Consider the following 25,903-nt stretch of genomic DNA (forward strand, 5'->3'; position numbering starts at 1 on the left):
CCTCAAAATTTGGCTAAAAAAACACATGTTCCTCACATTTCTGTGGCAGAAAGTTCTGGAATCTGAGAGGAGCCACAAATTTCCTTCCACCCAGCGTTCCCCCAAGTCGCCCGATAAAAATGATACCTCACTTGCGTGGGTAGGCCTAGCGCCCGCAACAGGAAACACCCCAAAGCGCAACGTGGACACATCCAAAATTTTGGAAGAAAACAGAGGTGTTTTTTGCGAAGTGCCTACCTGTAGATTTTGGCCTCTAGCTCAGCCGGCACCTTGGGAAACCTACCAAACCTGTGCTTTTCTGAAAACTAGAGACCTAGGGGAATCCAAGATGGGGTGACTTGCGGGGCTCGGACCAGGTTCTGTTACCCAGAATCCTTTGCAAACCTCAAAATTTGGCTAAAAAAACACATGTTCCTCACATTTCTGTGGCAGAAAGTTCTGGAATCTGAGAGGAGCCACAAATTTCCTTCCACCCAGCGTTCCCCCAAGTCTCCCGATAAAAATGATGCCTCACTTGCGTGGGTAGGCCTAGCACCCGTGACAGGAAACACCCCAAAGCGCAACATGGACACATCCAAAATTTTGGAAGAAAACAGAGGTTTTTTTGCGAAGTGCCTACCTGTAGATTTTGGCCTCTAGCTCAGCCGGCACCTAGGGAAACCTACCAAACCTGTACATTTCTGAAAACTAGAGACCTAGGGGAATCCAAGATGGGATGACTTGCGGGGCTCGGACCAGGTTCTGTTACCCAGAATCCTTTGCAAACCTCAAAATTTGGCTAATAAAACACATGTTCCTCACATTTCTGTGGCAGAAAGTTCTGGAATCTGAGAGGAGCCACAAATTTCCTTTCACCCAGCGTTCCCCCAAGTCTCCCGATAAAAATGATACCTCACTTGCGTGGGTAGGCCTAGCGCCCGCGACAGGAAACACCCCAAAGCGCAACGTGGACACATCCAAAATTTTGGAAGAAAACAGAGGTGTTTTTTGCGAAGTGCCTACCTGTAGATTTTGGCCTCTAGCTCAGCCGGCACCTAGGGAAACCTACCAAACCTGTGCATTTCTGAAAACTAGAGACCTAGGGGAATCCAAGATGGGGTGACTTGCGGGGCTCGGACCAGGTTCTGTTACCCAGAATCCTTTGCAAACCTCAAACTTTGGCTAAAAAAACACATGTTCCTCACATTTCTGTGGCAGAAAGTTCTGGAATCTGAGAGGAGCCACAAATTTCCTTCCACCCAGCGTTCCCCAAGTCTCCCGATAAAAATGATACCTCACTTGCGTGGGTAGGCCTAGCGCCCGCGACAGGAAACACCCCAAAGCGCAACGTGGACACATCCAAAATTTTGGAAGAAAACAGAGGTGTTTTTTGCGAAGTGCCTACCTGTAGATTTTGGCCTCTAGCTCAGCCGGCACCTAGGGAAACCTACCAATCCTGTGCATTTCTGAAAACTAGAGACCAAGGGGAATCCAAGACGGGGTGACTTGCGGGGCTCGGACCAGGTTCTGTTACCCAGAATCCTTTGCAAACCTCAAAATTTGGCTAGAAAAACACATGTTCCTCATATTTCTGTGGCAGAAAGTTCTGGAATCTGAGAGGAGCCACAAATTTCCTTCCACCCAGCGTTCCCCCAAGTCGCCCGATAAAAATGATACCTCACTTGCGTGGGTAGGCCTAGCGCCCGCAACAGGAAACACCCCAAAGCGCAACGTGGACACATCCAAAATTTTGGAAGAAAACAGAGGTGTTTTTTGCGAAGTGCCTACCTGTAGATTTTGGCCTCTAGCTCAGCCGGCACCTTGGGAAACCTACCAAACCTGTGCTTTTCTGAAAACTAGAGACCTAGGGGAATCCAAGATGGGGTGACTTGCGGGGCTCGGACCAGGTTCTGTTACCCAGAATCCTTTGCAAACCTCAACATTTGGCTAAAAAAACACATGTTCCTCACATTTCTGTGGCAGAAAGTTCTGGAATCTGAGAGGAGCCACAAATTTCCTTCCACCCAGCGTTCCCCCAAGTCTCCCGATAAAAATGATGCCTCACTTGCGTGGGTAGGCCTAGCGCCCGTGACAGGAAACACCCCAAAGCGCAACATGGACACATCCAAAATTTTGGAAGAAAACAGAGGTTTTTTTGCGAAGTGCCTACCTGTAGATTTTGGCCTCTAGCTCAGCCGGCACCTAGGGAAACCTACCAAACCTGTGCATTTCTGAAAACTAGAGACCTAGGGGAATCCAAGATGGGGTGACTTGCGGGGCTCGGACCAGGTTCTGTTACCCAGAATCCTTTGCAAACCTCAAAATTTGGCTAATAAAACACATGTTCCTCACATTTCTGTGGCAGAAAGTTCTGGAATCTGAGAGGAGCCACAAATTTCCTTCCACCCAGCGTTCCCCCAAGTCTCCCGATAAAAATGATACCTCACTTGCGTGGGTAGGCCTAGCGCCCGCGACAGGAAACACCCCAAAGCGCAACGTGGACATCCAAAATTTTGGAAGAAAACAGAGGTGTTTTTTGCGAAGTGCCTACCTGTAGATTTTGGCCTCTAGCTCAGCCGGCACCTAGGGAAACCTACCAATCCTGTGCATTTCTGAAAACTAGAGACCTAGGGGAATCCAAGACGGGGTGACTTGCGGGGCTCGGACCAGGTTCTGTTACCCAGAATCCTTTGCAAACCTCAAAATTTGGCTAAAAAAACACATGTTCCTCACATTTCTGTGGCAGAAAGTTCTGGAATCTGAGAGGAGCCACAAATTTCCTTCCACCCAGCGTTCCCCCAAGTCGCCCGATAAAAATGATACCTCACTTGCGTGGGTAGGCCTAGCGCCCGCAACAGGAAACACCCCAAAGCGCAACGTGGACACATCCAAAATTTTGGAAGAAAACAGAGGTGTTTTTTGCGAAGTGCCTACCTGTAGATTTTGGCCTCTAGCTCAGCCGGCACCTTGGGAAACCTACCAAACCTGTGCTTTTCTGAAAACTAGAGACCTAGGGGAATCCAAGATAGGGTGACTTGCGGGGCTCGGACCAGGTTCTGTGACCCAGAATCCTTTGCAAACCTCAAAATTTGGCTAAAAAAACACATGTTCCTCACATTTCTGTGGCAGAAAGTTCTGGAATCTGAGAGGAGCCACAAATTTCCTTCCACCCAGCGTTCCCCCAAGTCTCCCGATAAAAATGATGCCTCACTTGCGTGGGTAGGCCTAGCGCCCGTGACAGGAAACACCCCAAAGCGCAACATGGACACATCCAAAATTTTGGAAGAAAACAGAGGTTTTTTTGCGAAGTGCCTACCTGTAGATTTTGGCCTCTAGCTCAGCCGGCACCTAGGGAAACCTACCAAACCTGTGCATTTCTGAAAACTAAAGACCTAGGGGAATCCAAGATGGGGTGACTTGCGGGGCTCGGACCAGGTTCTGTTACCCAGAATCCTTTGCAAACCTCAAAATTTGGCTAATAAAACACATGTTCCTCACATTTCTGTGGCAGAAAGTTCTGGAATCTGAGAGGAGCCACAAATTTCCTTCCACCCAGCGTTCCCCCAAGTCTCCCGATAAAAATGATACCTCACTTGCGTGGGTAGGCCTAGCGCCCGCGACAGGAAACACCCCAAAGCGCAACGTGGACACATCCAAAATTTTGGAAGAAAACAGAGGTGTTTTTTGCGAAGTGCCTACCTGTAGATTTTGGCCTCTAGCTCAGCCGGCACCTAGGGAAACCTACCAAACCTGTGCATTTCTGAAAACTAGAGACCTAGGGGAATCCAAGATGGGGTGACTTGCGGGGCTCGGACCAGGTTCTGTTACCCAGAATCCTTTGCAAACCTCAAACTTTGGCTAAAAAAACACATGTTCCTCACATTTCTGTGGCAGAAAGTTCTGGAATCTGAGAGGAGCCACAAATTTCCTTCCACCCAGCGTTCCCCCAAGTCTCCCGATAAAAATGATACCTCACTTGCGTGGGTAGGCCTAGCGCCCGCGACAGGAAACACCCCAAAGCGCAACGTGGACACATCCAAAATTTTGGAAGAAAACAGAGGTGTTTTTTGCGAAGTGCCTACCTGTAGATTTTGGCCTCTAGCTCAGCCGGCACCTAGGGAAACCTACCAAACCTGTGCATTTCTGAAAACTAGAGACCTAGGGGAATCCAAGACGGGGTGACTTGCGGGGCTAGGACCAGGTTCTGTTACCCAGAATCCTTTGCAAACCTCAACATTTGGCTAAAAAAACACATGTTCCTCACATTTCTGTGGCAGAAAGTTCTGGAATCTGAGAGGAGCCACAAATTTCCTTCCACCCAGCGTTCCCCCAAGTCGCCCGATAAAAATGATACCTCACTTGCGTGGGTAGGCCTAGCGCCCGCGACAGGAAACACCCCAAAGCGCAACGTGGACACATCCAAAATTTTGGAAGAAAACAGAGGTGTTTTTTGCGAAGTGCCTACCTGTAGATTTTGGCCTCTAGCTCAGCCGGCACCTAGGGAAACCTACCAAACCTGTGCATTTCTGAACACTAGAGACCTAGGGGAATCCAAGATGGGGTGACTTGCGGGGCTCGGACCAGGTTCTGTTACCCAGAATCCTTTGCAAACCTCAAAATTTGGCTAAAAAAACACATGTTCCTCACATTTCTGTGGCAGAAAGTTCTGGAATCTGAGAGGAGCCACAAATTTCCTTCCACCCAGCGTTCCCCCAAGCCTCCCGATAAAAATGATACCTCACTTGCGTGGGTAGGCCTAGCGCCTGCGACAGGAAACACCCCAAAGCGCAACGTGGACACATCCAAAATTTTTGAAGAAAACACAGGTGTTTTTTTCGAAGGGCCTACCTGTAAATTTTGGCCTCTAGCTCAGCCGGCACCTAGGGAAACCTACCAATCCTGTGCATTTCTGAAAACTAGAGACCTAGGGGAATCCAAGACGGGGTGACTTGCGGGGCTCGGACCAGGTTCTGTTACCCAGAATCCTTTGCAAACCTCAAAATTTGGCTAAAAAAACACATGTTCCTCACATTTCTGTGGCAGAAAGTTCTGGAATCTGAGAGGAGCCACAAATTTCCTTCCACCCAGCGTTCCCCCAAGTCTCCCGATAAAAATGATACCTCACTTGCGTGGGTAGGCCTAGCGCCCGCGACAGGAAACACCTCAAAGCGCAACGTGGACACATCCAAAATTTTGGAAGAAAACAGAGGTGTTTTTTGCGAAGTGCCTACCTGTAGATTTTGGCCTCTAGCTCAGCCGGCACCTAGGGAAACCTACCAAACCTGTGCATTTCTGAAAACTAGAGACCTAGGGGAATCCAAGATGGGGTGACTTGCGGGGCTCGGACCAGGTTCTGTTACCCAGAATCCTTTGCAAACCTCAGAATTTGGCTAAAAAAACACATGTTCCTCACATTTCTGTGGCAGAAAGTTCTGGAATCTGAGAGGAGCCACAAATTTCCTTCCACCCAGCGTTCCCCCAAGCCTCCTGATAAAAATGATACCTCACTTGCGTGGGTAGGCCTAGCGCCCGCGACAGGAAACACCCCAAAGCGCAACGTGGACACATCCAAAATTTTTTACGAAAACACAGGTGTTTTTTACGAAGGGCCTACCTGTAAATTTTGGCCTCTAGCTCAGCCGGCACCTAGGGAAACCTACCAAACCTGTGCATTTCTGAAAACTAGAGACCTAGGGGAATCCAAGATGGGGTGACTTGCGGGGCTCGGACCAGGTTCTGTTACCCAGAATCCTTTGCAAACCTCAAAATTTGGCTAAAAAAACACATGTTCCTCACATTTCTGTGGCAGAAAGTTCGGGAATCGGAGAGGAGCCACGAATTTCCTTCCACCCAGCGTTCCCCCAAGTCTCCCGATAAAAATGACACCTCACTTTCGTGGGTAGGCCTAGCGCCCGCGACAGGAAACACCCCAAAGCGCAACGTGGACACATCCAAAATTTTGGAAGAAAACAGAGGTGTTTTTTGCGAACTGCCTACCTGTAGATTTTGGCCTCTAGCTCAGCCGGCACCTAGGGAAACCTTCCAGACCTGTGCATTTCTGAAAACTAGAGACTTAGGGGAATCCAAGGAGGGGTGACTTGCGGGGCTCGGACCAGGTTCTGTTACCCAGAATCCTTTGCAAACCTCAAAATTTGGCTAAAAAAACACATGTTCCTCACATTTCTGTGGCAGAAAGTTCTGGCATCTGAGAGGAGCCACAAATTTCCTTCCACCAAGCGTTCCCCCAAGTCTCCCGACAAAAATGATGCCTCACTTGCGTGGGTAGACCTAGCGCCCGCGACAGGAAACACCCCAAAGCGCAACGTGGACACAGCCAAAATTTTGGACGAAAACAGAGGTGTTTTTTGCGAAGTGCCTTCCTGTAGATTTTGGCCTCTAGCTCAGCCGGCACCTAGAGAAACCTACCAAACCTGTGCATTTCTGAAAACTAGAGACCTAGGGGAATCCAAGATGGGGTGACTTGCGGGGCTCGGACCAGGTTCTGTTACCCAGAATCCTTTGCAAACCTCAAAATTTGGCTAAAAAAACACATGTTCCTCACATTTCTGTGGCAGAAAGTTCTGGAATCGGAGAGGAGCCACGAATTTCCTTCCTCCCAGCGTTCCCCCAAGTCTCCCGATAAAAATGACACCTCACTTTCGTGGGTAGGCCTAGCGCCCGCGACAGGAAACACCCCAAAGCGCAACGTGGACACATCCAAAATTTTGGAAGAAAACAGAGGTGTTTTTTGCGAACTGCCTACCTGTAGATTTTGGCCTCTAGCTCAGCCGGCACCTAGGGAAACCTACCAGACCTGTGCATTTCTGAAAACTAGAGACTTAGGGGAATCCAAGGAGGGGTGACTTGCGGGGCTCGGACCAGGTTCTGTTACCCAGAATCCTTTGCAAACCTCAAAATTTGGCTAAAAAAACACATGTTCCTCACATTTCTGTGGCAGAAAGTTCTGGCATCTGAGAGGAGCCACAAATTTCCTTCCACCAAGCGTTCCCCCAAGTCTCCCGACAAAAATGATGCCTCACTTGCGTGGGTAGGCCTAGCGCCCGCGACAGGAAACACCCCAAAGCGCAACGTGGACACAGCCAAAATTTTGGACGAAAACAGAGGTGTTTTTTGCAAAGTGCCTACCTGTAGATTTTGGCCTCTAGCTCAGCCGGCACCTAGAGAAACCTACCAAACCTGTGCATTTCTGAAAACTAGAGACCTAGGGGAATCCAAGATGGGGTGACTTGCGGGGCTCGGACCAGGTTCTGTTACCCAGAATCCTTTGCAAACCTCAAAATTTGGCTAAAAAAAACATGTTCCTCACATTTCTGTGGCAGAAAGTTCTGGAATCTGAGAGGAGCCACAAATTTCCTTCCACCCAGCGTTCCCCCAAGTCTCCCGATAAAAATGATGCCTCACTTGCGTGGGTAGGCCTAGCGCCCGCAACAGGAAACACCCCAAAGCGCAACGTGGACACATCCAAAATTTTGGAAGAAAACAGAGGTTTTTTTGCGAAGTGCCTACCTGTAGATTTTGGCCTCTAGCTCAGCCGGCACCTAGGGAAACCTACCAAACCTGTGCATTTCTGAAAACTACAGACCTAGGGGAATCCAAGGAGGGGTGACTTGCGGGGCTCGGACCAGGTTCTGTTACCCAGAATCCTTTGCAAACCTCAGAATTTGGCTAAAAAAACACATGTTCCTCACATTTCTGTGGCAGAAAGTTCTGGCATCTGAGAGGAGCCACAAATTTCCTTCCACCCAGCGTTCCCCCAAGCCTCCCAATAAAAATGATACCTCACTTGCGTGGGTAGGCCTAGCGCCCGCGACAGGAAACACCCCAAAGCGCAACGTGGACACATCCAAAATTTTTGAAGAAAACACAGGTGTTTTTTGCGAAGGGCCTACCTGTAAATTTTGGCCTCTAGCTCAGCCGGCACCTAGGGAAACCTACCAAACCTGTGCATTTCTGAAAACTAGAGACCTAGGGGAATCCAAGATGGGGTGACTTGCGGGGCTCGGACCAGGTTCTGTTACCCAGAATCCTTTGCAAACCTCAAAATTTGGCTAATAAAACACATGTTCCTCACATTTCTGTGGCAGAAAGTTCTGGAATCTGAGAGGAGCCAGAAATTTCCTTCCACCCAGCGTTCCCCCAAGTCTCCCGATAAAAATGATACCTCACTTGCGTGGGTAGGCCTAGCGCCCGCGACAGGAAACACCCCAAAGCGCAACGTGGACACATCCAAAATTTTGGAAGAAAACAGAGGTGTTTTTTGCGAAGTGCCTACCTGTAGATTTTTGCCTCTAGCTCAGCCGGCACCTAGGGAAACCTACCAAACCTGTGCATTTCTGAAAACTAGAGACCTAGGGGAATCCAAGATGGGGTGACTTGCGGGGCTCGGACCAGGTTCTGTTACCCAGAATCCTTTGCAAACCTCAAAATTTGGCTAAAAAAACACATGTTCCTCACATTTCTGTGGCAGAAAGTTCTGGAATCTGAGAGGAGCCACAAATTTCCTTCCACCCAGCGTTCCCCCAAGCCTCCCGATAAAAATGATACCTCACTTGCGTGGGTAGGCCTAGCGCCCGCGACAGGAAACACCCCAAAGCGCAACGTGGACACATCCAAAATTTTGGAAGAAAACAGAGGTGTTTTTTGCGAAGTGCCTACCTGTAGATTTTGGCCTCTAGCTCAGCCGGCACCTAGGGAAACCTACCAAACCTGTGCATTTCTGAAAACTAGAGACCTAGGGGAATCCAAGACGGGGTGACTTGCGGGGCTCGGACCAGGTTCTGTTACCCAGAATCCTTTGCAAACCTCAACATTTGGCTAAAAAAACACATGTTCCTCACATTTCTGTGGCAGATAGTTCTGGAATCTGAGAGGAGCCACAAATTTCCTTCCACCCAGCGTTCCCCCAAGTCGCCCGATAAAAATGATACCTCACTTGCGTGGGTAGGCCTAGCGCCCGCGACAGGAAACACCCCAAAGCGCAACGTGGACACATCCCAAATTTTGGAAGAAAACAGAGGTGTTTTTTGCGAAGTGCCTACCTGTAGATTTTGGCCTCTAGCTCAGCCGGCACCTAGGGGAACCTACCAAACCTGTGCATTTCTGAAAACTAGAGACCTAGGGGAATCCAAGATGGGGTGACTTGCGGGGCTCGGACCAGGTTCTGTTACCCTGAATCCTTTGCAAACCTCAAAATTTGGCTAAAAAAACACATGTTCCTCACATTTCTGTGGCAGAAAGTTCTGGAATCTGAGAGGAGCCACAAATTTCCTTCCACCCAGCGTTCCCCCAAGTCTCCCGATAAAAATGATACCTCACTTGCGTGGGTAGGCCTAGCGCCCGCAACAGGAAACACCCCAAAGCGCAACGTGGACACATCCAAAATTTTGGAAGAAAACAGAGGTGTTTTTTGCGAAGTGCCTACCTGTAGATTTTGGCCTCTAGCTCAGCCGGCACCTAGGGAAACCTACCAAACCTGTGCATTTCTGAACACTATTGACCTAGGGGAATCCAAAATGGGGTGACTTGCGGGGCTCGGACCAGGTTCTGTTACCCAGAATCCTTTGCAAACCTCAAAATTTGGCTAAAAAAACACATGTTCCTCACATTTCTGTGGCAGAAAGTTCTGGAATCTGAGAGGAGCCACAAATTTCCTTCCACCCAGTGTTCCCCGAAGCCTCCCGATAAAAATGATACCTCACTTGCGTGGGTAGGCCTAGGGCCCGCGACAGGAAACACCCCAAAGCGCAACGTGGACACATCCAACATTTTTGAAGAAAACACAGGTGTTTTTTGCGAAGTGCCTACCTGTAAATATTGACCTCTAGCTCAGCCGGCATCTAGGGAAACCTACCAAACCAGTGCATTTCTGAAAACTAGAGACCTAGGGGAATCCAAGATGGGGTGACTTGCGGGGCTCGGACCAGGTTCTGTTACCCAGAATCCTTTGCAAACCTCAAAATTTGGCTAAAAAAACACATGTTCCTCACATTTCTGTGGCAGAAAGTTCTGGAATCTGAGAGGAGCCACAAAATTCCTTCCACCCAGCGTTCCCCCAAGTCTCCCGATAAAAATGATACCTCACTTGCGTGGGTAGGCCTAGCGCCCGCGACAGGAAACACCCCAAAGCGCAACGTGGACACATCCAAAATTTTGGAAGAAAACAGAGGTGTTTTTTGCGAAGTGCCTACCTGTAGATTTTGGCCTCTAGCTCAGCCGGCACCTAGGGAAACCTACCAATCCTGTGCATTTCTGAAAACTAGAGACCTAGGGGTATCCAAGATGGGGTGACTTGCGGGGCTCGGACCAGGTTCTGTTACCCAGAATCCTTTGCAAACCTCAAAATTTGGCTAAAAAAACACATGTTCCTCACATTTCTGTGGCAGAAAGTTCTGGAATCTGAGAGGAGCCACAAATTTCCTTCCACCCAGCGTTCCCCCAAGTCGCCCGATAAAAATGATACCTCACTTGCGTGGGTAGGCCTAGCGCCCGCAACAGGAAACACCCCAAAGCGCAACGTGGACACATCCAAAATTTTGGAAGAAAACAGAGGTGTTTTTTGCGAAGTGCCTACCTGTAGATTTTGGCCTCTAGCTCAGCCGGCACCTTGGGAAACCTACCAAACCTGTGCTTTTCTGAAAACTAGAGACCTAGGGGAATCCAAGATGGGGTGACTTGCGGGGCTCGGACCAGGTTCTGTTACCCAGAATCCTTTGCAAACCTCAAAATTTGGCTAAAAAAACACATGTTCCTCACATTTCTGTGGCAGAAAGTTCTGGAATCTGAGAGGAGCCACAAATTTCCTTCCACCCAGCGTTCCCCCAAGTCTCCCGATAAAAATGATGCCTCACTTGCGTGGGTAGGCCTAGCACCCGTGACAGGAAACACCCCAAAGCGCAACATGGACACATCCAAAATTTTGGAAGAAAACAGAGGTTTTTTTGCGAAGTGCCTACCTGTAGATTTTGGCCTCTAGCTCAGCCGGCACCTAGGGAAACCTACCAAACCTGTACATTTCTGAAAACTAGAGACCTAGGGGAATCCAAGATGGGATGACTTGCGGGGCTCGGACCAGGTTCTGTTACCCAGAATCCTTTGCAAACCTCAAAATTTGGCTAATAAAACACATGTTCCTCACATTTCTGTGGCAGAAAGTTCTGGAATCTGAGAGGAGCCACAAATTTCCTTTCACCCAGCGTTCCCCCAAGTCTCCCGATAAAAATGATACCTCACTTGCGTGGGTAGGCCTAGCGCCCGCGACAGGAAACACCCCAAAGCGCAACGTGGACACATCCAAAATTTTGGAAGAAAACAGAGGTGTTTTTTGCGAAGTGCCTACCTGTAGATTTTGGCCTCTAGCTCAGCCGGCACCTAGGGAAACCTACCAAACCTGTGCATTTCTGAAAACTAGAGACCTAGGGGAATCCAAGATGGGGTGACTTGCGGGGCTCGGACCAGGTTCTGTTACCCAGAATCCTTTGCAAACCTCAAACTTTGGCTAAAAAAACACATGTTCCTCACATTTCTGTGGCAGAAAGTTCTGGAATCTGAGAGGAGCCACAAATTTCCTTCCACCCAGCGTTCCCCAAGTCTCCCGATAAAAATGATACCTCACTTGCGTGGGTAGGCCTAGCGCCCGCGACAGGAAACACCCCAAAGCGCAACGTGGACACATCCAAAATTTTGGAAGAAAACAGAGGTGTTTTTTTGCGAAGTGCCTACCTGTAGATTTTGGCCTCTAGCTCAGCCGGCACCTAGGGAAACCTACCAATCCTGTGCATTTCTGAAAACTAGAGACCTAGGGGAATCCAAGACGGGGTGACTTGCGGGGCTCGGACCAGGTTCTGTTACCCAGAATCCTTTGCAAACCTCAAAATTTGGCTAGAAAAACACATGTTCCTCATATTTCTGTGGCAGAAAGTTCTGGAATCTGAGAGGAGCCACAAATTTCCTTCCACCCAGCGTTCCCCCAAGTCGCCCGATAAAAATGATACCTCACTTGCGTGGGTAGGCCTAGCGCCCGCAACAGGAAACACCCCAAAGCGCAACGTGGACACATCCAAAATTTTGGAAGAAAACAGAGGTGTTTTTTGCGAAGTGCCTACCTGTAGATTTTGGCCTCTAGCTCAGCCGGCACCTTGGGAAACCTACCAAACCTGTGCTTTTCTGAAAACTAGAGACCTAGGGGAATCCAAGATGGGGTGACTTGCGGGGCTCGGACCAGGTTCTGTTACCCAGAATCCTTTGCAAACCTCAACATTTGGCTAAAAAAACACATGTTCCTCACATTTCTGTGGCAGAAAGTTCTGGAATCTGAGAGGAGCCACAAATTTCCTTCCACCCAGCGTTCCCCCAAGTCTCCCGATAAAAATGATGCCTCACTTGCGTGGGTAGGCCTAGCGCCCGTGACAGGAAACACCCCAAAGCGCAACATGGACACATCCAAAATTTTGGAAGAAAACAGAGGTTTTTTTGCGAAGTGCCTACCTGTAGATTTTGGCCTCTAGCTCAGCCGGCACCTAGGGAAACCTACCAAACCTGTGCATTTCTGAAAACTAGAGACCTAGGGGAATCCAAGATGGGGTGACTTGCGGGGCTCGGACCAGGTTCTGTTACCCAGAATCCTTTGCAAACCTCAAAATTTGGCTAATAAAACACATGTTCCTCACATTTCTGTGGCAGAAAGTTCTGGAATCTGAGAGGAGCCACAAATTTCCTTCCACCCAGCGTTCCCCCAAGTCTCCCGATAAAAATGATACCTCACTTGCGTGGGTAGGCCTAGCGCCCGCGACAGGAAACACCCCAAAGCGCAACGTGGACATCCAAAATTTTGGAAGAAAACAGAGGTGTTTTTTGCGAAGTGCCTACCTGTAGATTTTGGCCTCTAGCTCAGCCGGCACCTAGGGAAACCTACCAATCCTGTGCATTTCTGAAAACTAGAGACCTAGGGGAATCCAAGACGGGGTGACTTGCGGGGCTCGGACCAGGTTCTGTTACCCAGAATCCTTTGCAAACCTCAAAATTTGGCTAAAAAAACACATGTTCCTCACATTTCTGTGGCAGAAAGTTCTGGAATCTGAGAGGAGCCACAAATTTCCTTCCACCCAGCGTTCCCCCAAGTCGCCCGATAAAAATGATACCTCACTTGCGTGGGTAGGCCTAGCGCCCGCAACAGGAAACACCCCAAAGCGCAACGTGGACACATCCAAAATTTTGGAAGAAAACAGAGGTGTTTTTTGCGAAGTGCCTACCTGTAGATTTTGGCCTCTAGCTCAGCCGGCACCTTGGGAAACCTACCAAACCTGTGCTTTTCTGAAAACTAGAGACCTAGGGGAATCCAAGATGGGGTGACTTGCGGGGCTCGGACCAGGTTCTGTTACCCAGAATCCTTTGCAAACCTCAAAATTTGGCTAAAAAAACACATGTTCCTCACATTTCTGTGGCAGAAAGTTCTGGAATCTGAGAGGAGCCACAAATTTCCTTCCACCCAGCGTTCCCCCAAGTCTCCCGATAAAAATGATGCCTCACTTGCGTGGGTAGGCCTAGCACCCGTGACAGGAAACACCCCAAAGCGCAACATGGACACATCCAAAATTTTGGAAGAAAACAGAGGTTTTTTTGCGAAGTGCCTACCTGTAGATTTTGGCCTCTAGCTCAGCCGGCACCTAGGGAAACCTACCAAACCTGTACATTTCTGAAAACTAGAGACCTAGGGGAATCCAAGATGGGATGACTTGCGGGGCTCGGACCAGGTTCTGTTACCCAGAATCCTTTGCAAACCTCAAAATTTGGCTAATAAAACACATGTTCCTCACATTTCTGTGGCAGAAAGTTCTGGAATCTGAGAGGAGCCACAAATTTCCTTTCACCCAGCGTTCCCCCAAGTCTCCCGATAAAAATGATACCTCACTTGCGTGGGTAGGCCTAGCGCCCGCGACAGGAAACACCCCAAAGCGCAACGTGGACACATCCAAAATTTTGGAAGAAAACAGAGGTGTTTTTTGCGAAGTGCCTACCTGTAGATTTTGGCCTCTAGCTCAGCCGGCACCTAGGGAAACCTACCAAACCTGTGCATTTCTGAAAACTAGAGACCTAGGGGAATCCAAGATGGGGTGACTTGCGGGGCTCGGACCAGGTTCTGTTACCCAGAATCCTTTGCAAACCTCAAACTTTGGCTAAAAAAACACATGTTCCTCACATTTCTGTGGCAGAAAGTTCTGGAATCTGAGAGGAGCCACAAATTTCCTTCCACCCAGCGTTCCCCAAGTCTCCCGATAAAAATGATACCTCACTTGCGTGGGTAGGCCTAGCGCCCGCGACAGGAAACACCCCAAAGCGCAACGTGGACACATCCAAAATTTTGGAAGAAAACAGAGGTGTTTTTTGCGAAGTGCCTACCTGTAGATTTTGGCCTCTAGCTCAGCCGGCACCTAGGGAAACCTACCAATCCTGTGCATTTCTGAAAACTAGAGACCTAGGGGAATCCAAGACGGGGTGACTTGCGGGGCTCGGACCAGGTTCTGTTACCCAGAATCCTTTGCAAACCTCAAAATTTGGCTAGAAAAACACATGTTCCTCATATTTCTGTGGCAGAAAGTTCTGGAATCTGAGAGGAGCCACAAATTTCCTTCCACCCAGCGTTCCCCCAAGTCGCCCGATAAAAATGATACCTCACTTGCGTGGGTAGGCCTAGCGCCCGCAACAGGAAACACCCCAAAGCGCAACGTGGACACATCCAAAATTTTGGAAGAAAACAGAGGTGTTTTTTGCGAAGTGCCTACCTGTAGATTTTGGCCTCTAGCTCAGCCGGCACCTTGGGAAACCTACCAAACCTGTGCTTTTCTGAAAACTAGAGACCTAGGGGAATCCAAGATGGGGTGACTTGCGGGGCTCGGACCAGGTTCTGTTACCCAGAATCCTTTGCAAACCTCAACATTTGGCTAAAAAAACACATGTTCCTCACATTTCTGTGGCAGAAAGTTCTGGAATCTGAGAGGAGCCACAAATTTCCTTCCACCCAGCGTTCCCCCAAGTCTCCCGATAAAAATGATGCCTCACTTGCGGGGGTAGGCCTAGCGCCCGTGACAGGAAACACCCCAAAGCGCAACATGGACACATCCAAAATTTTGGAAGAAAACAGAGGTTTTTTTGCGAAGTGCCTACCTGTAGATTTTGGCCTCTAGCTCAGCCGGCACCTAGGGAAACCTACCAAATCTGTGCATTTCTGAAAACTAGAGACCTAGGGGAATCCAAGATGGGGTGACTTGCGGGGCTCGGACCAGGTTCTGTTACCCAGAATCCTTTGCAAACCTCAAAATTTGGCTAATAAAACACATGTTCCTCACATTTCTGTGGCAGAAAGTTCTGGAATCTGAGAGGAGCCACAAATTTCCTTCCACCCAGCGTTCCCCCAAGTCTCCCGATAAAAATGATACCTCACTTGCGTGGGTAGGCCTAGCGCCCGCGACAGGAAACACCCCAAAGCGCAACGTGGACATCCAAAATTTTGGAAGAAAACAGAGGTGTTTTTTGCGAAGTGCCTACCTGTAGATTTTGGCCTCTAGCTCAGCCGGCACCTAGGGAAACCTACCAATCCTGTGCATTTCTGAAAACTAGAGACCTAGGGGAATCCAAGACGGGGTGACTTGCGGGGCTCGGACCAGGTTCTGTTACCCAGAATCCTTTGCAAACCTCAAAATTTGGCTAAAAAAACACATGTTCCTCACATTTCTGTGGCAGAAAGTTCTGGAATCTGAGAGGAGCCACAAATTTCCTTCCACCCAGCGTTCCCCCAAGTCGCCCGATAAAAATGATACCTCACTTGCGTGGGTAGGCCTAGCGCCCGCAACAGGAAACACCCCAAAGCGCAACGTGGACACATCCAAAATTTTGGAAGAAAACAGAGGTGTTTTTTGCGAAGTGCCTACCTGTAGATTTTGGCCTCTAGCTCAGCCGGCACCTTGGGAAACCTACCAAACCTGTGCTTTTCTGAAAACTAGAGACCTAGGGGAATCCAAGATAGGGTGACTTGCGGGGCTCGGACCAGGTTCTGTGACCCAGAATCCTTTGCAAACCTCAAAATTTGGCTAAAAAAACACATGTTCCTCACATTTCTGTGGCAGAAAGTTCTGGAATCTGAGAGGAGCCACAAATTTCCTTCCACCCAGCGTTCCCCCAAGTCTCCCGATAAAAATGATGCCTCACTTGCGTGGGTAGGCCTAGCGCCCGTGACAGGAAACACCCCAAAGCGCAACATGGACACATCCAAAATTTTGGAAGAAAACAGAGGTTTTTTTGCGAAGTGCCTACCTGTAGATTTTGGCCTCTAGCTCAGCCGGCACCTAGGGAAACCTACCAAACCTGTGCATTTCTGAAAACTAAAGACCTAGGGGAATCCAAGATGGGGTGACTTGCGGGGCTCGGACCAGGTTCTGTTACCCAGAATCCTTTGCAAACCTCAAAATTTGGCTAATAAAACACATGTTCCTCACATTTCTGTGGCAGAAAGTTCTGGAATCTGAGAGGAGCCACAAATTTCCTTCCACCCAGCGTTCCCCCAAGTCTCCCGATAAAAATGATACCTCACTTGCGTGGGTAGGCCTAGCGCCCGCGACAGGAAACACCCCAAAGCGCAACGTGGACACATCCAAAATTTTGGAAGAAAACAGAGGTGTTTTTTGCGAAGTGCCTACCTGTAGATTTTGGCCTCTAGCTCAGCCGGCACCTAGGGAAACCTACCAAACCTGTGCATTTCTGAAAACTAGAGACCTAGGGGAATCCAAGATGGGGTGACTTGCGGGGCTCGGACCAGGTTCTGTTACCCAGAATCCTTTGCAAACCTCAAACTTTGGCTAAAAAAACACATGTTCCTCACATTTCTGTGGCAGAAAGTTCTGGAATCTGAGAGGAGCCACAAATTTCCTTCCACCCAGCGTTCCCCCAAGTCTCCCGATAAAAATGATACCTCACTTGCGTGGGTAGGCCTAGCGCCCGCGACAGGAAACACCCCAAAGCGCAACGTGGACACATCCAAAATTTTGGAAGAAAACAGAGGTGTTTTTTGCGAAGTGCCTACCTGTAGATTTTGGCCTCTAGCTCAGCCGGCACCTAGGGAAACCTACCAAACCTGTGCATTTCTGAAAACTAGAGACCTAGGGGAATCCAAGACGGGGTGACTTGCGGGGCTAGGACCAGGTTCTGTTACCCAGAATCCTTTGCAAACCTCAACATTTGGCTAAAAAAACACATGTTCCTCACATTTCTGTGGCAGAAAGTTCTGGAATCTGAGAGGAGCCACAAATTTCCTTCCACCCAGCGTTCCCCCAAGTCGCCCGATAAAAATGATACCTCACTTGCGTGGGTAGGCCTAGCGCCCGCGACAGGAAACACCCCAAAGCGCAACGTGGACACATCCAAAATTTTGGAAGAAAACAGAGGTGTTTTTTGCGAAGTGCCTACCTGTAGATTTTGGCCTCTAGCTCAGCCGGCACCTAGGGAAACCTACCAAACCTGTGCATTTCTGAACACTAGAGACCTAGGGGAATCCAAGATGGGGTGACTTGCGGGGCTCGGACCAGGTTCTGTTACCCAGAATCCTTTGCAAACCTCAAAATTTGGCTAAAAAAACACATGTTCCTCACATTTCTGTGGCAGAAAGTTCTGGAATCTGAGAGGAGCCACAAATTTCCTTCCACCCAGCGTTCCCCCAAGCCTCCCGATAAAAATGATACCTCACTTGCGTGGGTAGGCCTAGCGCCTGCGACAGGAAACACCCCAAAGCGCAACGTGGACACATCCAAAATTTTTGAAGAAAACACAGGTGTTTTTTGCGAAGGGCCTACCTGTAAATTTTGGCCTCTAGCTCAGCCGGCACCTAGGGAAACCTACCAATCCTGTGCATTTCTGAAAACTAGAGACCTAGGGGAATCCAAGACGGGGTGACTTGCGGGGCTCGGACCAGGTTCTGTTACCCAGAATCCTTTGCAAACCTCAAAATTTGGCTAAAAAAACACATGTTCCTCACATTTCTGTGGCAGAAAGTTCTGGAATCTGAGAGGAGCCACAAATTTCCTTCCACCCAGCGTTCCCCCAAGTCGCCCGATAAAAATGATACCTCACTTGCGTGGGTAGGCCTAGCGCCCGCGACAGGAAACACCCCAAAGCGCAACGTGGACACATCCAAAATTTTGGAAGAAAACAGAGTTGATTTTTGCGAAGTGCCTACCTGTAGATTTTGGCCCCTAGCTCAGCCGGCACCTTGGGAAACCTACCAAACCTGTGCATTTCTGAAAACTAGAGACCTAGGGGAATCCAAGATGGGGTGACTTGCGGGGCTCGGACCAGGTTCTGTTACCCAGAATCCTTTGCAAACCTCAAAATTTGGCTAAAAAAACACATGTTCCTCACATTTCTGTGGCAGAAAGTTCTGGAATCTGAGAGGAGCCACAAATTTCCTTCCACCCAGCGTTCCCCCAAGTCTCCCGATAAAAATGATGCCTCACTTGCGTGGGTAGGCCTAGCGCCCGCGACAGGAAACACCCCAAAGCGCAACATGGACACATCCAAAATTTTGGAAGAAAACAGAGGTTTTTTTGCGAAGTGCCTACCTGTAGATTTTGGCCTCTAGCTCAGCCGGCACCTACGGAAACCTACCAAACCTGTGCATTTCTGAAAACTAGAGACCTAGGGGAATCCAAGATGGGGTGACTTGCGGGGCTCGGACCAGGTTCTGTTACCCAGAATCCTTTGCAAACCTCAAAATTTGGCTAATAAAACACATGTTCCTCACATTTCTGTGGCAGAAAGTTCTGGAATCTGAGAGGAGCCACAAATTTCCTTCCACCCAGCGTTCCCCCAAGTCTCCCGATAAAAATGATACCTCACTTGCGTGGGTAGGCCTAGCGCCCGCGACAGGAAACACCTCAAAGCGCAACGTGGACACATCCAAAATTTTGGAAGAAAACAGAGGTGTTTTTTGCGAAGTGCCTACCTGTAGATTTTGGCCTCTAGCTCAGCCGGCACCTAGGGAAACCTACCAAACCTGTGCATTTCTGAAAACTAGAGACCTAGGGGAATCCAAGATGGGGTGACTTGCGGGGCTCGGACCAGGTTCTGTTACCCAGAATCCTTTGCAAACCTCAGAATTTGGCTAAAAAAACACATGTTCCTCACATTTCTGTGGCAGAAAGTTCTGGAATCTGAGAGGAGCCACAAATTTCCTTCCACCCAGCGTTCCCCCAAGCCTCCTGATAAAAATGATACCTCACTTGCGTGGGTAGGCCTAGCGCCCGCGACAGGAAACACCCCAAAGCGCAACGTGGACACATCCAAAATTTTTTACGAAAACACAGGTGTTTTTTACGAAGGGCCTACCTGTAAATTTTGGCCTCTAGCTCAGCCGGCACCTAGGGAAACCTACCAAACCTGTGCATTTCTGAAAACTAGAGACCTAGGGGAATCCAAGATGGGGTGACTTGCGGGGCTCGGACCAGGTTCTGTTACCCAGAATCCTTTGCAAACCTCAAAATTTGGCTAAAAAAACACATGTTCCTCACATTTCTGTGGCAGAAAGTTCGGGAATCGGAGAGGAGCCACGAATTTCCTTCCACCCAGCGTTCCCCCAAGTCTCCCGATAAAAATGACACCTCACTTTCGTGGGTAGGCCTAGCGCCCGCGACAGGAAACACCCCAAAGCGCAACGTGGACACATCCAAAATTTTGGAAGAAAACAGAGGTGTTTTTTGCGAACTGCCTACCTGTAGATTTTGGCCTCTAGCTCAGCCGGCACCTAGGGAAACCTTCCAGACCTGTGCATTTCTGAAAACTAGAGACTTAGGGGAATCCAAGGAGGGGTGACTTGCGGGGCTCGGACCAGGTTCTGTTACCCAGAATCCTTTGCAAACCTCAAAATTTGGCTAAAAAAACACATGTTCCTCACATTTCTGTGGCAGAAAGTTCTGGCATCTGAGAGGAGCCACAAATTTCCTTCCACCAAGCGTTCCCCCAAGTCTCCCGACAAAAATGATGCCTCACTTGCGTGGGTAGGCCTAGCGCCCGCGACAGGAAACACCCCAAAGCGCAACGTGGACAAAGCCAAAATTTTGGACGAAAACAGAGGTGTTTTTTGCGAAGTGCCTTCCTGTAGATTTTGGCCTCTAGCTCAGCCGGCACCTAGAGAAACCTACCAAACCTGTGCATTTCTGAAAACTAGAGACCTAGGGGAATCCAAGATGGGGTGACTTGCGGGGCTCGGACCAGGTTCTGTTACCCAGAATCCTTTGCAAACCTCAAAATTTGGCTAAAAAAACACATGTTCCTCACATTTCTGTGGCAGAAAGTTCTGGAATCGGAGAGGAGCCACGAATTTCCTTCCTCCCAGCGTTCCCCCAAGTCTCCCGATAAAAATGACACCTCACTTTCGTGGGTAGGCCTAGCGCCCGCGACAGGAAACACCCCAAAGCGCAACGTGGACACATCCAAAATTTTGGAAGAAAACAGAGGTGTTTTTTGCGAACTGCCTACCTGTAGATTTTGGCCTCTAGCTCAGCCGGCACCTAGGGAAACCTACCAGACCTGTGCATTTCTGAAAACTAGAGACTTAGGGGAATCCAAGGAGGGGTGACTTGCGGGGCTCGGACCAGGTTCTGTTACCCAGAATCCTTTGCAAACCTCAAAATTTGGCTAAAAAAACACATGTTCCTCACATTTCTGTGGCAGAAAGTTCTGGCATCTGAGAGGAGCCACAAATTTCCTTCCACCAAGCGTTCCCCCAAGTCTCCCGACAAAAATGATGCCTCACTTGCGTGGGTAGGCCTAGCGCCCGCGACAGGAAACACCCCAAAGCGCAACGTGGACACAGCCAAAATTTTGGACGAAAACAGAGGTGTTTTTTGCAAAGTGCCTACCTGTAGATTTTGGCCTCTAGCTCAGCCGGCACCTAGAGAAACCTACCAAACCTGTGCATTTCTGAAAACTAGAGACCTAGGGGAATCCAAGATGGGGTGACTTGCGGTGCTCGGACCAGGTTCTGTTACCCAGAATCCTTTGCAAACCTCAAAATTTGGCTAAAAAAAACATGTTCCTCACATTTCTGTGGCAGAAAGTTCTGGAATCTGAGAGGAGCCACAAATTTCCTTCCACCCAGCGTTCCCCCAAGTCTCCCGATAAAAATGATGCCTCACTTGCGTGGGTAGGCCTAGCGCCCGCAACAGGAAACACCCCAAAGCGCAACGTGGACACATCCAAAATTTTGGAAGAAAACAGAGGTTTTTTTGCGAAGTGCCTACCTGTAGATTTTGGCCTCTAGCTCAGCCGGCACCTAGGGAAACCTACCAAACCTGTGCATTTCTGAAAACTACAGACCTAGGGGAATCCAAGGAGGGGTGACTTGCGGGGCTCGGACCAGGTTCTGTTACCCAGAATCCTTTGCAAACCTCAGAATTTGGCTAAAAAAACACATGTTCCTCACATTTCTGTGGCAGAAAGTTCTGGCATCTGAGAGGAGCCACAAATTTCCTTCCACCCAGCGTTCCCCCAAGCCTCCCGATAAAAATGATACCTCACTTGCGTGGGTAGGCCTAGCGCCCGCGACAGGAAACACCCCAAAGCGCAACGTGGACACATCCAAAATTTTTGAAGAAAACACAGGTGTTTTTTGCGAAGGGCCTACCTGTAAATTTTGGCCTCTAGCTCAGCCGGCACCTAGGGAAACCTACCAAACCTGTGCATTTCTGAAAACTAGAGACCTAGGGGAATCCAAGATGGGGTGACTTGCGGGGCTCGGACCAGGTTCTGTTACCCAGAATCCTTTGCAAACCTCAAAATTTGGCTAATAAAACACATGTTCCTCACATTTCTGTGGCAGAAAGTTCTGGAATCTGAGAGGAGCCAGAAATTTCCTTCCACCCAGCGTTCCCCCAAGTCTCCCGATAAAAATGATACCTCACTTGCGTGGGTAGGCCTAGCGCCCGCGACAGGAAACACCCCAAAGCGCAACGTGGACACATCCAAAATTTTGGAAGAAAACAGAGGTGTTTTTTGCGAAGTGCCTACCTGTAGATTTTTGCCTCTAGCTCAGCCGGCACCTAGGGAAACCTACCAAACCTGTGCATTTCTGAAAACTAGAGACCTAGGGGAATCCAAGATGGGGTGACTTGCGGGGCTCGGACCAGGTTCTGTTACCCAGAATCCTTTGCAAACCTCAAAATTTGGCTAAAAAAACACATGTTCCTCACATTTCTGTGGCAGAAAGTTCTGGAATCTGAGAGGAGCCACAAATTTCCTTCCACCCAGCGTTCCCCCAAGCCTCCCGATAAAAATGATACCTCACTTGCGTGGGTAGGCCTAGCGCCCGCGACAGGAAACACCCCAAAGCGCAACGTGGACACATCCAAAATTTTGGAAGAAAACAGAGGTGTTTTTTGCGAAGTGCCTACCTGTAGATTTTGGCCTCTAGCTCAGCCGGCACCTAGGGAAACCTACCAAACCTGTGCATTTCTGAAAACTAGAGACCTAGGGGAATCCAAGACGGGGTGACTTGCGGGGCTCGGACCAGGTTCTGTTACCCAGAATCCTTTGCAAACCTCAACATTTGGCTAAAAAAACACATGTTCCTCACATTTCTGTGGCAGATAGTTCTGGAATCTGAGAGGAGCCACAAATTTCCTTCCACCCAGCGTTCCCCCAAGTCGCCCGATAAAAATGATACCTCACTTGCGTGGGTAGGCCTAGCGCCCGCGACAGGAAACACCCCAAAGCGCAACGTGGACACATCCCAAATTTTGGAAGAAAACAGAGGTGTTTTTTGCGAAGTGCCTACCTGTAGATTTTGGCCTCTAGCTCAGCCGGCACCTAGGGGAACCTACCAAACCTGTGCATTTCTGAAAACTAGAGACCTAGGGGAATCCAAGATGGGGTGACTTGCGGGGCTCGGACCAGGTTCTGTTACCCTGAATCCTTTGCAAACCTCAAAATTTGGCTAAAAAAACACATGTTCCTCACATTTCTGTGGCAGAAAGTTCTGGAATCTGAGAGGAGCCACAAATTTCCTTCCACCCAGCGTTCCCCCAAGTCTCCCGATAAAAATGATACCTCACTTGCGTGGGTAGGCCTAGCGCCCGCAACAGGAAACACCCCAAAGCGCAACGTGGACACATCCAAAATTTTGGAAGAAAACAGAGGTGTTTTTTGCGAAGTGCCTACCTGTAGATTTTGGCCTCTAGCTCAGCCGGCACCTAGGGAAACCTACCAAACCTGTGCATTTCTGAACACTATTGACCTAGGGGAATCCAAAATGGGGTGACTTGCGGGGCTCGGACCAGGTTCTGTTACCCAGAATCCTTTGCAAACCTCAAAATTTGGCTAAAAAAACACATGTTCCTCACATTTCTGTGGCAGAAAGTTCTGGAATCTGAGAGGAGCCACAAATTTCCTTCCACCCAGTGTTCCCCGAAGCCTCCCGATAAAAATGATACCTCACTTGCGTGGGTAGGCCTAGGGCCCGCGACAGGAAACACCCCAAAGCGCAACGTGGACACATCCAACATTTTTGAAGAAAACACAGGTGTTTTTTGCGAAGTGCCTACCTGTAAATTTTGACCTCTAGCTCAGCCGGCATCTAGGGAAACCTACCAAACCAGTGCATTTCTGAAAACTAGAGACCTAGGGGAATCCAAGATGGGGTGACTTGCGGGGCTCGGACCAGGTTCTGTTACCCAGAATCCTTTGCAAACCTCAAAATTTGGCTAAAAAAACACATGTTCCTCACATTTCTGTGGCAGAAAGTTCTGGAATCTGAGAGGAGCCACAAAATTCCTTCCACCCAGCGTTCCCCCAAGTCTCCCGATAAAAATGATACCTCACTTGCGTGGGTAGGCCTAGCGCCCGCGACAGGAAACACCCCAAAGCGCAACGTGGACACATCCAAAATTTTGGAAGAAAACAGAGGTGTTTTTTGCGAAGTGCCTACCTGTAGATTTTGGCCTCTAGCTCAGCCGGCACCTAGGGAAACCTACCAATCCTGTGCATTTCTGAAAACTAGAGACCTAGGGGTATCCAAGACGGGGTGACTTGCGGGGCTCGGACCAGGTTCTGTTACCCAGAATCCTTTGCAAACCTCAAAATTTGGCTAAAAAAACACATGTTCCTCACATTTCTGTGGCAGAAAGTTCTGGAATCTGAGAGGAGCCACAAATTTCCTTCCACCCAGCGTTCCCCCAAGTCGCCCGATAAAAATGATACCTCACTTGCGTGGGTAGGCCTAGCGCCCGCAACAGGAAACACCCCAAAGCGCAACGTGGACACATCCAAAATTTTGGAAGAAAACAGAGGTGTTTTTTGCGAAGTGCCTACCTGTAGATTTTGGCCTCTAGCTCAGCCGGCACCTTGGGAAACCTACCAAACCTGTGCTTTTCTGAAAACTAGAGACCTAGGGGAATCCAAGATGGGGTGACTTGCGGGGCTCGGACCAGGTTCTGTTACCCAGAATCCTTTGCAAACCTCAAAATTTGGCTAAAAAAACACATGTTCCTCACATTTCTGTGGCAGAAAGTTCTGGAATCTGAGAGGAGCCACAAATTTCCTTCCACCCAGCGTTCCCCCAAGTCTCCCGATAAAAATGATGCCTCACTTGCGTGGGTAGGCCTAGCACCCGTGACAGGAAACACCCCAAAGCGCAACATGGACACATCCAAAATTTTGGAAGAAAACAGAGGTTTTTTTGCGAAGTGCCTACCTGTAGATTTTGGCCTCTAGCTCAGCCGGCACCTAGGGAAACCTACCAAACCTGTACATTTCTGAAAACTAGAGACCTAGGGGAATCCAAGATGGGATGACTTGCGGGGCTCGGACCAGGTTCTGTTACCCAGAATCCTTTGCAAACCTCAAAATTTGGCTAATAAAACACATGTTCCTCACATTTCTGTGGCAGAAAGTTCTGGAATCTGAGAGGAGCCACAAATTTCCTTTCACCCAGCGTTCCCCCAAGTCTCCCGATAAAAATGATACCTCACTTGCGTGGGTAGGCCTAGCGCCCGCGACAGGAAACACCCCAAAGCGCAACGTGGACACATCCAAAATTTTGGAAGAAAACAGAGGTGTTTTTTGCGAAGTGCCTACCTGTAGATTTTGGCCTCTAGCTCAGCCGGCACCTAGGGAAACCTACCAAACCTGTGCATTTCTGAAAACTAGAGACCTAGGGGAATCCAAGATGGGGTGACTTGCGGGGCTCGGACCAGGTTCTGTTACCCAGAATCCTTTGCAAACCTCAAACTTTGGCTAAAAAAACACATGTTCCTCACATTTCTGTGGCAGAAAGTTCTGGAATCTGAGAGGAGCCACAAATTTCCTTCCACCCAGCGTTCCCCAAGTCTCCCGATAAAAATGATACCTCACTTGCGTGGGTAGGCCTAGCGCCCGCGACAGGAAACACCCCAAAGCGCAACGTGGACACATCCAAAATTTTGGAAGAAAACAGAGGTGTTTTTTGCGAAGTGCCTACCTGTAGATTTTGGCCTCTAGCTCAGCCGGCACCTAGGGAAACCTACCAATCCTGTGCATTTCTGAAAACTAGAGACCTAGGGGAATCCAAGACGGGGTGACTTGCGGGGCTCGGACCAGGTTCTGTTACCCAGAATCCTTTGCAAACCTCAAAATTTGGCTAGAAAAACACATGTTCCTCATATTTCTGTGGCAGAAAGTTCTGGAATCTGAGAGGAGCCACAAATTTCCTTCCACCCAGCGTTCCCCCAAGTCGCCCGATAAAAATGATACCTCACTTGCGTGGGTAGGCCTAGCGCCCGCAACAGGAAACACCCCAAAGCGCAACGTGGACACATCCAAAATTTTGGAAGAAAACAGAGGTGTTTTTTGCGAAGTGCCTACCTGTAGATTTTGGCCTCTAGCTCAGCCG

Source organism: Pleurodeles waltl, chromosome 1_2 (genome assembly GCF_031143425.1).
Source record: "Pleurodeles waltl isolate 20211129_DDA chromosome 1_2, aPleWal1.hap1.20221129, whole genome shotgun sequence".
Classification (NCBI taxonomy): domain Eukaryota; kingdom Metazoa; phylum Chordata; class Amphibia; order Caudata; family Salamandridae; genus Pleurodeles; species Pleurodeles waltl.